Here is a 6571-nt window from a genome sequence, read left to right as displayed (position 1 = left end):
GAAGTGGGTACCTTCCAGGAACCACGCCCTGCTCTCTGTGCCAGTCCACCAACTCGGACACTGAGAACTTGGAAACTTTCTTTGCACGTAGTACTTCAATAAAATGCTTACCACACAGAAGCAGTCCATAGTATAAATTCTTTTTTTTTCTTTCTTTTTTTTTTTTTTTTCGGAGCTGGGGACCGAACCCAGGGCCTTGCGCTCGCTAGGCAAGCGCTCTACCGCTGAGCTAAATCCCCATAGTATAAATTCTAATCCGAAACAAAATCATTTACAGCATGGGTTCCAGGCATCCTTGAGGCCCTTCCCCTAGGGACAAGTGTGGAATTCAGCACAGAAGTTCTTCCTTTTGCTTCCTCAAAAAACCCAGCCCTGTAATTAAGCTCAGCTCTGCATTGAACTCTTTTCCCTCTGTGTCTCAGCATTTCCCCACCCTGCCTTCTAGAACAGCGATTCCCGTAGGGTTGTGTCCAGACAAGCATGGTGGAATGAGCATGTGCTGGAGAGCATCCCTCAAGTGGGTCAGGAGGGATCACGTAACATGCTAAGCACATGCTTCTTTTCCAGGGTTAGCTGAACCTTTGCCAAAACAGCTGACAGTCCGTCTTCTCTACTGACCCAAATAAAACACAGGAGATGCCTCGCAGCTTTGAAGGGCCTAAATACAAAATACCACCACAAACCTGCCATTCACATGACATCACAGCCTCCAATGAAGCACCGACTTTTGTCAGAGTCCTGGGAATGTGCCCAACCACTGTTAGGAGACTTGGGGGAGAAAGAAAGAAATGTACTTAAACACTGTAGCAGAAGCAACAGCAAAGACCTGTTTCCCTTGGCCCACTGACTTGGGTCCAATGAAGAGAGCGAGTGATTTGAAAAGCTATGAAGACAGGCCTGTGTCTATGTGCCTACAGGCCTAAGGAGAAGCAGGTCATAGACCTGCAGAGGCTTACAGCTTCCTCCCTCCCTCCTGTCTCATTCGCAGATATCTGGTTTCAAATGATAAAGGCAGCATCGGCAGGCAGGAAGTACCTCCATCCTCCTGGGCAATGTTCCGCAGAGATCTTGGGCTTCCGGCACCTGGGTGGGAATCAGACCTGGAGGAGGTAAGTGGTGTGAGGCAGCTGACTCTGCGATGTGTGCAGCTCTCCCTAAATCCCTGACCCAAGACTTCCTTATAGCTCAGGCCCAGCCTGGAAGACTCACCCCAGTGGTGAGGACAAGCATGAGCCATCATGGTACCTGGACATGAAAAGACTAGTTGGGAAGCACTAACCGGGCAGCAGTCCTGGATAAATCCAAGATGGCGATACAGACTGGGGAGGCAACCTGCTAAGTCACTCGTGGGCCTCAGCACCAATAGAAAATGTGTGACACCTCTTCTGGGTCACTGACCTGTAGAGAGTGGTCATGACATTTTAAGGTTAATAATGTAGAAAGGGGGGAGCGTCATGGTATGTGAAGAACACAGCCACCGCTTGGCATCTGCAGAAGATTCGTGCCAGGCCCTGAGTACCAAAATCCACAAACGCTTACGAACCTGTGAAAAATGGTGCAGTGTGTGAATATTTGTGCACACACACTTTCACAGACTCTACATCACTACCATTGTGAGCCTGACTACATGTGGTAAATGAACTAAACATGAAGTAAGTAATGGTCAGACTACTCTGGAGGACGACGGAGGCTCCAGAACGTAGCAGGAGGCAGCACTGTTGCTCCATTTGCGCTGATTCAGAACAGGAATTTCAAAAGACGCACCATTCAAGTCTCGCCAACAAACACAGTTACTTAAACAGGAGCTGGACAAGGCAAGGACAATAGATATTTTAACATGAACTGGGATATCTCAGGGGGCCTTGGCCCTACACAAAGAACTACAGGTAATTAAAGAACACCGAGGAGCTGGAGAGATGGCTCAGCGGTTAAGAGCACAGTCTGCTCTCCAGAGGTCCTGAGTTCAATTCCTGGCAGCCACATGGTGACTCCCAACCATCTGTACTAAGGTCTGATGCCCTCTTCTGGCATGCAGGTGTACATGCAGATAGAGTACTGATATACATGAAATAAAATAAATAAATCTTTTTAAAAAATGCTGAGGAGGGGAGAAACGACCCTCTCAGGGAAGAGCACACCAATTGGGTATCCAGTGCCAAGTGGCCATGGAAACATACAAGTGACAGTATACAGGCTGAGCAGGTTGCATTTTTGTATTTAGGAATATGTATACATGTATGTAACAACAATTAATGAATAACGAAGCCATGAATTTGAAAGAGGGCAAGAAGAGGTATATGGGTGGGCTTGGAGGAAAGAGACAGGGGAAATAATGTAATTATAATCTCAAAGAAAATGACTTAAGCAAAAGTTTCTACAGGATAACGTCACGCTAATCTGCTGCCTGAAACTGACAACTCATTCTTTTTCCTGTTTGTTCTGTCAAATCTGTTGGATCCTTCAGCAAAGTCAAGGCAAGTACTCTCTGTCACCCCTACTCCCAGACCTTGATTTGTGTGAATCAAGACCTATTTTTTAGTGGGAGTGGCGGCACACACCTTTTATCCTAGCACTCAGGAAGGAGAGACAGGTAAGATCTCTTGAATTCGAGAACCATCTGAGTTACACTGCAAGTTCCAAGCTCCACCATCCCCTCCAAAAAAAATGGTCATTCCTTTCAACAGAGGACCATGCTATGGGTCTGTGAGTGTGAGCGTGTTAACTGCATGTCCTTTGACAGAGTGAATAGAACACACACGGGTTATAAATGTAGCCTCAAGTACGGTAAATGTATACAGAGTGTCTACATTAGCCCATGACTTGGAAAATCAAGTCATATGTTCTGTTTTATAATAAAATCTTAACATACATCTTGTGTCATTGTCATTGAGTATTTGGGTCCAGGTAAATTCTGGCAACACAGTATCCTGAGATTACCTGGTTCACTGAGAGACTTAACCCTGACTCCTGCCACCCCCCTCCCTATCTGTTGCCTAGAAACAAGAGATAGTAACACACTGGGTTTAAACAGGAAACAGTTCCCTTGGCTCCCACCTGGTCATGCTAATTTTGAGGGGTGGAGATTTAGGAGGTGGTGCTGAATTGGAGGAAGTGGGTCACTTGAGAATGTGCCATTAAGAGGTATCTTGTCCCTGTGCATGTGCTCTCCTGCTCTCTCTCTTTCTCCCTCTCCTTCCCACCGCCCCCCTCCCCAACCCTTCCCAGCAGCTTCACATCAGCAGAGCCCTGAAATGTGCCTCAGAACCCCCACCCCACCCCACAACTGCTTCCAAGGCCTTTGCAGTGCAACCTACTACCTTTTTTTTTTTTTTTAAATTAACTTGAGTATTTCTTATATACATTTCGAGTGTTATTCCCTTTCCCGGTTTCCGGGCAAACATCCCCCTCCCCCATCCCCTTCTTTATGGGTGTTCCCCTCCCAATCCTCCCCCCATTGCCGCCCTCCCCCCAACAGTCTAGTTCACTGGGGGTTCAGTCTTAGCAGGACCCAGGGCTTCCCCTTCCACTGGTGCTCTTATTAGGATATTCATTGCTACCTATGAGGTCAGAGTCCAGGGTCAGTCCATGTATAGTCTTTAGGTAGTGGCTTAGTCCCTGGAAGCTCTGGTTGCTTGGCATTGTTGTACATATGGGGTCTCGAGCCCCTTCAAGCTCTTCCAGTTCTTTCTCTGATTCCTTCAACGGGGGTCCTATTCTCAATTCAGTGGTTTGCTGCTGGCATTCGCCTCTGTATTCTGGCTGTGTTTCTCAGGAGAGATCTACATCCGGCTCCTGTCTGCTTGCACTTCTTTGCTTCATCCATCTTGTCTAATTGGATGGCTGTACATGATGGGCCACATGTGGGGCAGGCTCTGAATGGGTGTTCCTTCTGTGTCTGTTTTACTCTTTGCCTCTCTATTCCCTGCCAAGGGTATTCTTGTTCCCCTTTTAAAGAAGGAGTGAAGCATTCACAATTTGATCATCCCTCTTGAGTTTCATTTGTTCTAGGCATCTAGGGTAATTCAAGCATTTGGGCTAATAGCCACTTATCAATGAGTGCATACCATGTGTGTTTTTCTGTGATTGGGTTACCTCACTCAGGATGATATTTTCCAGTTCCGACCATTTGCCTATGAATTTCATAAAGTCGTTGTTTTTGATAGCTGAGTAATATTCCATTGTGTAGATGTACCACATTTTCTGTACCCATTCCTCTGGGTTCTTTCCAGCTTCTGGCTATTATAAATAAGGCTGCTATGAACATAGTGGAGCACGTGTCTTTTTTATATGTTGGGGCATCTTTTGGGTATATGCCCAAGAGAGATATAGCTGGATCCTCAGGCAGTTCAATGTTCAATTTTCTGAGGAACCTCCAGACTGATTTCCAGAATGGTTGTACATTCTGAATGAGATCCCATTTTATGAGATCCCATTTGTCGATTCTTGATCTTAGAGCATAAGCCATTGGTGTTTTGTTCAGGAAATTTTTTCCAGTGCCCATGTGTTCCAGATGCTTCCCTAGTTTTTCTTCTATTAGTTTGAGTGTATCTGGTTTGATGTGGAGGTCCTTGAATGTACCAGTCTGCAATCCCACCAACAATGGAGGAGTGTTCCTCTTTCTCCGCATCCTCGCCAGCATCTGCTGTCACCTGAGTTTTTGATCTTAGCCATTTTCACTGGTGTGAGGTGAAATCTCAGGGTTGTTTTGATTTGCATTTCCCTGATGACTAAAGATGTTGAACATTTCTTTAGGTGTTTCTCAGCCATTCGGCATTCCTCAGCTGTGAATTGTTTGTTTAGCTCTGAACCCCATTTTTAATAGGGTTATTTGTCTCCCTGCTGTCTAACTTCTTGAGTTCTTTGTATATTTTGGATATAAGGCCTCTATCTGTTGTAGGATTGGTAAAGATCTTTTCCCAATCTGTTGGTTGCCGTTTTGTCCTAACCACAGTGTCCTTTGCCTTACAGAAGCTTTGCAGTTTTATGAGATCCCATTTGTCGATTCTTGATCTTAGAGCATAAGCCATTGGTGTTTTGTTCAGGAAATTTTTTCCAGTGCCCATGTGTTCCAGATGCTTCCCTAGTTTTTCTTCTATTAGTTTGAGTGTATCTGGTTTGATGTGGAGGTCCTTGATCCACTTGGACTTAAGCTTTGTACAGGGTGATAAGCATGGATCAATCTGCATTCTTCTACATGTTGACCTCCAGTTGAACCAGCACCATTTGCTGAAAATGCTATCTTTTTTCCATTTGATGGTTTTGGCTCCTTTGTCAAAAATCAAGTGCCCATAGGTGTGTGGGTTCATTTCTGGGTCTTCAATTCTGTTCCATTGGTCTATCTGTCTGTCTCTGTACCAATACCATGCAGTTTTTATCACTATTGCTCTGTAATACTGCTTGAGTTCAGGGATAGTGATTCCCCCTGAAGTTCTTTTATTGTTGAGGATAGTTTTAGCTATCCTGGGTTTTTTGTTATTCCAGATGAATTTGCAAATTGTTCTGTCTAACTCTTTGAAGAATTGGATTGGTATTTTGATGGGGATTGCATTGAATCTGTAGATCGCTTTTGGTAAAATGGCCATTTTTACTATATTAATCCTGCCAATCCATGAGCATGGGAGATCTTTCCATCTTCTGAGGACTTCTTCAATTTCTTTCTTCAGAGTCTTGAAGTTCTTATTGTACAAATCTTTTACTTGCTTGCAACCTACTACCTTAAAGCCAAAGGGCGCTCTAAGCCAAAGGGCGCTCTCTCCTCCAGCCAAGCAAGATGCCCAAAGGAAAGAAGGCCAAGGGGAAGAAGGTGGCCCCGGTCCCCGCCGTGGTCAAGAAACAAGAGGCCAAAAAGGTGGTCAATCCTTTGTTTGAGAAAAGGCTAAAGAACTTTGGCATTGGGCAGGACATCCAGCCCAAAAGAGATCTCACACTCTTCTTCAAATGGCCCTGCTACATCAGACTGCAGCAGCTAAGAGCCATCCTCTATAAGTGGCTCAAAGTACCTCCTGCCATCAACCAGTTCACCCAGGCCCTGGACAGACAAACAGCGACTCAGCTGCTTAAGCTTGCCCACAAGTACAGGCCAGAGACAAAGCAGGAGAAGCAGCAAAGGCTGCTGGCCTGCACTAAGAAGAAAGCTGCTGGCAAAGGGGGCGTCCCAACTAAGAGACCACCTGTCCTCTGAGCAGGGGTCAATACAGTAACCACCTTGGTGGAGAACAAGAAGGCTCAGCTGGTGGTGATTGCCCGTGATGTAGACCCCACTGAGCTGGTGGTTTTCCTGCCTGCCCTTTGTCAAAAGATGGGGGTGCCCTACTGCATCATCAAGGGAAAGGCCAGGCTGGGGCGCCTGGTCCACAGAAAGACGTGCACCGCTGTTGCCTTCACACAGGTTAACTCAGAAGAGAAGGGTGCTCTGGCTAAGTTGGTGGAAGCTATTAGGACCAATTATAATGACAGATAGGACGAGATCCGCCGCCACTGGGGAGGCAACGTCCTGGGTCCTAAGTCTGTGGCTCGCATTGCCAAGCTGGAAAAGGCAAAGGCTAAAGAACTCATCACTAAACTGGGTTAA

The 6571-nt window shown here is 46.0% G+C and overlaps 1 pseudogene; it reads left to right on the top strand.

The window, feature by feature from the left end:
- Positions 1-5744: 5744 nt before the first annotated feature.
- LOC108350242 (60S ribosomal protein L7a pseudogene) lies at positions 5745-6571 on the top strand (annotated as a pseudogene).

This window comes from Rattus norvegicus, chromosome 2, assembly GCF_021556685.1.
Source record: "Rattus norvegicus strain SHRSP/BbbUtx chromosome 2, alternate assembly SHRSP_T2T, whole genome shotgun sequence".
Classification (NCBI taxonomy): Eukaryota; Metazoa; Chordata; class Mammalia; order Rodentia; family Muridae; genus Rattus; species Rattus norvegicus.
Note: the sequence above shows the minus strand (reverse complement) of the source record. Positions and strands in the feature narration are given on the sequence as shown.